At 36.7% G+C, this 8,428-nt stretch overlaps 1 long non-coding RNA gene across 1 annotated transcript in view; it reads right to left on the reverse strand.

The window, feature by feature from the left end:
* Nucleotides 1-891, reverse strand: part of LOC111089770 — an 11,505-nt gene extending 10,614 nt beyond the window's left edge. The window contains exon 1 of the long non-coding RNA XR_002613974.1: nt 586-891. This is a non-coding gene — a long non-coding RNA (uncharacterized LOC111089770). The remainder of the gene's footprint in view (nt 1-585) is intronic.
* Between the last annotated feature and the right edge of the window lie 7,537 nt (nt 892-8,428).

Here is an 8,428-nt window from a genome sequence, read left to right on the forward strand (position 1 = left end):
GTGAAAGATATTCAATTAGTACAATGTTTTAAAGTGAAAATCCTTAATTAATTAGTTGTTTTACAACATAATCCACCTTCACGTAATCTTTATCTACTTCGTTTGTGAAAGATATTCAATTAGTACAATGTTTTAAAGTGAAAATCCTTAATTAATTAGTTGTTTTACACCATAATCCACCTTCACGTAATCTTTATCTACTTCGTTTGTGAAAGATATTCAATTAGTACAATGTTTTAAAGTGAAAATCCTTAATTAATTAGTTGTTTTACACCATAATCCATCTTCACGTAATATTTAGCTACTTCACGTGGACTGATTGTATATTTTAATCTTTAACTAAGTGACGTATTCATGACAAAGTTGAACAAATTATATCTATTAATCTTTTACCATTCAAAGTGATAAGACGCCAAGTTTCCCGATTAGATACGTTATAGAAAAATTATATTGACTGTAGCGCATAAAACAATGGAATGTGAAGTGTTCATTTAACCAGTATGTTCGTTTTATGCAGGAAAATAAAACAGAGAGAGAGAGAGAGAGAAAAACACTAAGCCTAATATAGAAAAGCATGATTTCTACCTTTCACTATGGTGGATAGGTAACGTTTTGAAACTATTTGAAGGCCTTGACCCTGGACATAAAAATAGTGTGGGTCCAGTGGAGGGACACTGCTGACTCCTGATGTTGAAGGAGGTCCCCGATCAGTGGGCGCTTGAGAACCGGGGAATTTATCCATGTGGGGGCTGAACGAAAGACCTTACCTAAGAACGATATCGCACTGGTAGAACGAGAAACACGCCAAAGTTTTGACGATCGGTATATATATATATTAAACAACAAACACTTTTTGACTTGTTTGTATGTTTGTCGCTGTAACCGACTAAGTTCGTGTATCGTGATACACATATACACGGACTCAGAGAAACACGCGCGCACGCTCCCACATAGATGCCCACGCGCACGGTTTTCAAAGAGGACTAGTAAGATTAGCGTTCCTTCGCCTCTTGTATGTAAGAGGGGGGAGGATGAGCGCTAAACATTCCCGTTCACGTGAATAACGCGAGAGCCCCATTATCTACTGCTTATGATTGCCATCAAAGTTTATAATAAAATACGATTTCTTGAGTGAGTAAAAAAAACACTTGTGCAATTTAAGTTTATATAATCCACATGCGATATGGTGCTCATAGGGTTTTCAAACGAAATTAATTTGATTGCTACATTTTAAAGAAACAACCCGTCTCTCAGTATCGGAATAATAAATAATTTTCTTTTGTAAACTGAAAAGCAATCTTAATAAATTTAATGAACGTAATGATCATGTTATTACATATATGTGTGTATATGAATTTCGTATTATGGCCGTCGTGATTGACTGTTACACTTATAACGCATCCAGAGCTTAAGGTGCGGGGAATAATGAAAAGTGTCCCTAACACCCTGAACTCTTCGAAACATTAGCATTTTATTAACAAAACAATAGGGAACGCTTAATAGCCGCGGCTGTATTTAAATCTCAAATCGGTCAAGAGATGGAGCTATGAGCTAAAATTTTGTATTTGAAAAAAAAAGACTCGGAGCGTTTCTATGAGTCGCTATAGAGCGGCTAAAATGGATTAATACTTAATACTACATACATAGTTCAAAGTGATATTCAGAACACAATATCATTAGGAGTTCTGTAGAAATCCTCGACAAAATTAGTTGTTTCTATGGTGACCAGATCTATACTCAGGTTTTGGCCTGTCCACATAAACACGTAAATTGATTTTCCTGATGAAGCAGCTCTGTAAGGGATATATCTATTTTCTTAACTATATATATATATACAATAGCCAACTGTATGTGATTGCCATAGGGACAAAACGTCTTTCTCGTAAGATCTCGAAGTAACGCTATTTCACTCTTTATTCACACACGACGAGGCTCCCATTGCTCGCGTCGGCGTGTGTGCTTTCAAGTGCCTGGCTGAAGAAAACTATTGAACCCAAGAGAGAGAGAAGAAAATCTATCGAGACAAAAAGGGTCGTAAGACTCTTCTGGATAATGGTCACTATAAAGGTCATTAAAAGTAAAGGCCATACTTCGAGAACCACGCGGGAACAGTTTGACCTGCATGTCACAACACTCGTTACAGCTCATTTTTCCGCCTAACTATGCTGTTCAGCAGAAAATGCCGTTCTAAAGGGGGCGCTATCAGCTATACAAAATTGCTAACAGCGAGAATCATGACAGTTATTTGCCATAGATTTTATATTTCACGTCTTATATGGTTCTTTTATGACCACGCGTTTCCACCGCTCTACACGTGTTTTGAACCAAATATCAAATAACGTTTCGAGACGCTTTTTCTTTCTTTCTTTAAAGTTAAAAAGGTCGATTAGAAATAGCAATATTCCGCATATTGTGATATTTCATCCAACATTACAAGACAACTGTTTTTTTTTTAATTATTTCGCGCAAAGCTACGCGAGGGCTATCAGCGCTATTCGCCCCTAATTTAGCAGTGAAAGACTAGAAGGAAGGCAGCTAGTCATCACCACCTACCAATAACTCTGGGGCTACTCTTTTACCAACGAATAGTGGGATTGACCGTCACTTTATAACTCGAGCATGTTTGGTGGGACGGAGATTCAAACCCGCGACCCTCAGATTGCGAGTCAAGCGCCCTAACCACCTGGCCATGCCGGGCCTACAAGACAACTAAGTAGGTAACGTGCTCTGATCGAAAGTTAATAATTAATCATTATGACAACTAATATTATAAAAAAAAAGTATATTGTTTAGCTCACTGTTTAAAATACTGTCATGAAAGGGGTTTTTAAATGTCGGCAAAATAAAGCTACTTGTGAAACAAAATGATCACAGAAAAAAAAATTCACGATTTCAATACTTTAAGATATAAAACTTTCTCATCTTACAGTTTTTATAAATATTTTTAAAGGAACAGTTTTGTGTAATATTTTGTTATCTTGATAAATCATTTTATTCTTTTTTTTTTTAACGAGATCTGCAGCTCTTAACATCAGAAAAATGGTGCTTCACAAAAGAAAAGAAAATGTGATGGAGGAATTACTTATATGTAATAATGATTTAAGAATTAGAAGTCGTACTTTGGTAACGATTGGCCCCACTAAAGACGAGTCTCTTGTGTCAAGACTAGCTGCCTTCCCTATATTCTTACACTGCTAAATTAGGGACGGCCAGCGCAGATAGCCCTCGTGTAGCTTTGCAATTCAAAAAACAGACAAACCAACCTATTTGTGTATATTGGAAATTCTAAATGATCTCTAGGCTTCCGCTTTGACGGCCTTTATTTCGATAGGAACACAAGATCAAACATACATTTTAGAAAACAGTAATATCCATTTGATTTTGAGGTCACGGTGTATGTCAAGTTATTATTCTCCTTTCATTCAGACAAACCATAACGAAATAATATAGTTCTATCCAGAAAGATTATCGTACGAGAAGGAAGAGTATTCAGTAACGAATCACGAACTATTATAGAAAGTTGTTCTGACAGAGTAAATATAACATTTACAAATAACTTGCTCCGTTAAAAACGGCAGGTTTTAATAGAAATAATTTAGTTTTTTATGAAATATCCCTGACTTTCAAACTGCTCCAGCAATGAGCTAAGCCTTGTTCATGATTGGTTGTCACACTGTAGGGGCACATGTGATACTTAAATGATTGGATTAACTAGATACATTCTTGTATGTTGTAATAATTATGGGTAAGCTAAAGTGGAGTGACAAAGTACGAATTCTCGAAAACTCCTGTGAGGGTGGGGGTGACTTTGAAGGCCAACGTACCAGATCCCTATCAGAATGGAGTGGCTTGAAGGAACCAGACACCAGTTTCCGTAACTTCTTGTTAGGGAGCAGCGAGACGGAGGGATAATGCACCAGTTCCCAGAAAATCCTCTCAGGATGCCAGTTCCCAGAAGCTCTTGTCAGGGAGCAGTAGGTTGGAGGGATATTAAGATACCAGTTCCCCAAAACTCCTATAAGGACGGGTTGACGTGGAAAGCCAATGTACCAGTTCCCAGAGACTCCTATTAGGATGGGGTGAGTAAGAAGGCCCAAATACCACTTCCCAGAAGCACATGTCAGGGAGCAGTGAGTTGGAAAGATAAGATACCCCATTTCCAGAAACTCCTGTAAAGATGGGATGGCTTAGGGGGGTCTGGATACTACTTCCCAGGAAGTCTTCTAAGGGAACAGTGAGATGGGGGGATAAGATACCAGTTCCAAGAAACTCCTATCAGGATGGAGTGAGTTGGAGAGCCCAGATACCACTTCCAAGAAACTCCTATCAGGATGGAGTGAGTTGGAGAGCCCAGATACCACTTCCAAGAAACTCCTATCAGGATGGAGTGAGTTGGAGAGCCCAGATACCACTTCCAAGAAACTCCTATCAAATTTATAATTGGTTCACTTCCAGTTTTCTCTACTGATGTCCTCCGGTGGGACAGATGTAAGTCTATAGAACGCTAAAATACGGGGTTCGATTCCACTCGGTTGACACAGCAGATAGCCCAATGTAGCTTTGCTCTAAAAATAACCAACTCTCTACTGACATGTCAGTGACAGTAATTTGTCAAACACGTCGTTTACGAGAAGTATTTCTGAGGGTTAAAAACTTTTCCTTAACTTCATATTATTTACACCTTTTGTACTAATTTGTTTATCTTACGTAAACTTTGTCTCATTTGATTCTAACACTATTTTTACATTTTCGGTAAAAATATAAAATAATTTTTTATGCTACAGATTGTCATCAAATGTTATTATAAATAAAACAGTGTATTTTTTAATTCTTAAAGCTAGGCCTAAATAGGTTTCTTAAGCATTTGTTTTCTAAAAGGTTTCTAAAATGTAAACAAACAACTGACACTGTACAGCGTCAAATGCAATTCAATGGTATTTTCAATGTCTCTGGGCTGAACGGACAGCACCCGCCACCTCGCGGTTACTTTTCAAACATAGACATAATAATTTACAATCTTTCAGCAGGATCCGATGCAGTTATTCTTAATCTAATAGCGGTGTTGACTGTTAGTTATCATGTATTTTAAACTGGAACAATGCTAACATGTAAAGCAATATATCGCGACTTGAACCTAATCATAAGGTGAGAAATAGGAGACACTTCGCCATATAAAAAAATCGCGACTTGAACCTAATCATAAGGCTGAGAGATAGGAAACACTTCACCATATAAAAAATCGCGACTTGAACCTAATCATAAGGCTGAGAGATATGAGACACTTCGCCATATAAAAAAATCGCGACTTGAACCTAATCATAAGGCTGAGAGCTAGAAGACACTTCACCATATAAAGAAATCGCGACTTGAACCTAATCATAAGGCTGAGAGATAGGAGACACTTCACCATATTAAAAATCGCGACTTGAACCTAATCATAAGGCTGAGAGATAGGGGACACTTCATGATATAAAAAAATCGCGACTTGAACCTAATCATAAGGCTGAGAGATAGGAGACACTTCACCATATAAAAAAAATCAATAAACATTTCAAAAAACTTTCCCACTATATATATAGATACTAACTGTAGTACCCGTCCCCGGGACAGAAATTATGTAAACTCATGATTAATGAAAGGTTATCTTAGGACATGAAAAGTTGCTTCCCTTATAAGTAATTGAAAAAAAAAAACGCAAAATGCCCATAAAAACTGCAAAACACAAAATGTGAGACCGTAAATTAGCATGTATCTCCGCATGGACCCATCAAACCTTCATGTCAAATTTGGTGAAGGTCCACCAACAGGGGACGAAACAGTAGTAAAAAACGCCCGCAAAAATGCAAAACCGAAAATTTGTGTGAACCCCGCATGGTCCTAATGAATATCTATACCAATTTGGGTGAAGCTCCATCCACACCCTGCGAAGTAGTTACATGAACATACAACAGACAGTACTATTATATTTATATAGATAACATACAACAGATAGTACCATTATATTTGTATAGATAACATACAACAGACAGTACTATTATATTTGTATAGATAACATACAACATATAGAACTATTATATTTATATAGATAACATACAACAGACAGTAATATTATATTTGTATAGATACATATGATTCGGCAAGAGCGTGGTGTACTGTTACCACAGTGATTTCAAATGTTATTTCTCACTCATTATTGTTCGTATTTTTTTCAAGTTTTCATATTTCCTTTTATCTAAACACTGTTACCCCCCTCCATTGTCTCAGCAGCAAGTCTGTGGGCATATAACGTTAAAAATAATGTTTCGATACCCGTGGTGGGCGCAGCACAGATATCCCATTGTGTAGCTTTGTTCTTAACAAGAAACAAACGAAAATCAAATATTTTTTTTTCTCTCTTTAAAATGTTTCGAGAATTGTAACAGATCGAATAATGGGTAGAGTGAAAAATGCGATAAGAGGAGAGAGAGAAAAAAAAATAACGATAGAAGAAAGAAAGAAAGAAAGGACTCGTAGACTTTCAATTTTATGGTAACGTTTCTTTCCATTGAATTTAAAACTTAGTGGCACTTCTAGTGCATTTTTGGAGCTTTTTCGTTCTGTAAAAACGAAAATGGATATTTCGGGAATAAAAAAAAAGAAACAATAATATTGGAGACTTTTCGATTTGCATTGAATGTCATTTATTACACTTTGGTGACAGGGGGTTGGGGGGGTTGGGGTTTAGCTTGCCAGAATGATAAAGTAACATGAAAGGTTTAAGACCAAAATAATAAAAATCCATGTAGTTACCAGAACCATTAGGGATACGTATAAAGAACCTTCGCGGAATGATTCTTATCGAATTTTCTGATATCAACAGTGACGGTTTTAACAAGAAGGTTTACTTTATATGCTCACGTGTTTTTATATTTAATAAGTTAAGTCCCATCTCCATTTTACTACTTCTCAAACTTCGCATGATAATGAGCCCCATTTAAAATATCACTAGTGATCCCCACCCCACCCCCACCCGAATCTAGTATATATATTCTAGTACAATTATTTAGCTACTACTCGGCCAAATAGTGACTTACAGAACTAAAGTAATTTTTACTAGTACAACATTAAAATCTAAGATTAACTGATATCTAAATTCCATAAGAAATAGTCGTTTCGGTGTACGTCATATAAAATAACACACACTAGTCAGAGTCAGCCATAAGGATCATATAAAATAACACACACACACTCTAGTCAGAGTCAGCCATAAGGCAAGCAAGGCGATGACTAAAGATCCCATCGCTATGAGGACCCGCAAAAATGTTTTTATGATTGATTCTCAAAGGTTAAGCTAAAAAAAAACGTATTGTTGGCTCGTTAACGAAAAGTGCCCCCAAGTGGCACAGCAGCATGTTCGTTAATTGTTTGTTGGTAATTAAGCACAAAGCTACACAATGGGCTATCTGTGCTCTGCCCGCCACGGGTATCGAAACCTGGATTCTAGTGTTGTAAGTCCGCAGACATACCGCTGTGCCACTGGGGGGCGTTGTAATGTGAATAGACTGTACTCAACTGAAGATAAACATATTTTTAACGTTGCTACATTGATACTATCTTGGCCGAGTGTGGCGTAATGGTTAACATGTCGTGACTGTTACTCCGAGAGTTCATGGTTGTCACAAAATACGCTCTCCCCCCCTTTGGGGTCATGGGTGTGTTATAAGAGTGAGGGTTATGTCCCTTCATTTTTTCCAGTCAAGACTATCCCAAGAGTTGGCGGTTGGTGCTGTTGACTAGCTGCCTTTCCTCTCGTCTATCAGTTGAGAACTAGAGACGGTTTCTTACGAAGCTTCGCGCAAAAAATCTAAAACGCAAAAACTGACACAGCCTGATTGTTGTATGTTAATTTTTTAAACGGTTTTTTAAAATGGTAAATTAAAAAAGTTTGGTGATATCTTAAGCTCTGTTTTCAACGCTTATAAATAATCTTATTCGCTGATTCTCCAGAAAGAAAACGTTTGGTTATCTCCAGAGAATTAATTTCATCGAAAAATATTTCTTCGAAACTAAATCTCAGAGAGGCTGTATTCCAAGATAACGCCGAAACACAAGATTATTAATAAATATATAATTATCAAATAATAAATTTTGGTCCTACATTTTCTAGTAATTACAAAGGACAAATTATCGCGCCATCTATCTCCCGCTTATTATTTTAAGAATATTTAAGTATAGTTTAGTTAATTCATGTAATGAGTCAATAGCTTTTGAGCACAAAAATAAAATCAAGTTTTACTGTTCAGGAAGTGGCAATGTAGAGAGAGAGAGAGAGAGAGAGAGGTGAGGAGGGAAGTACGAATTATTGTAATTATCAAGAGAAAATACTTGGAGCACAGTAAACAAGACAATAATATAAAATTTTACCGAAGCTTTATGAATGGGGTTTGGA

The sequence above is a fragment of the Limulus polyphemus genome, unplaced genomic scaffold (assembly GCF_000517525.1).
Source record: "Limulus polyphemus unplaced genomic scaffold, Limulus_polyphemus-2.1.2 Scaffold7303, whole genome shotgun sequence".
NCBI lineage: Eukaryota > Metazoa > Arthropoda > Merostomata > Xiphosura > Limulidae > Limulus > Limulus polyphemus.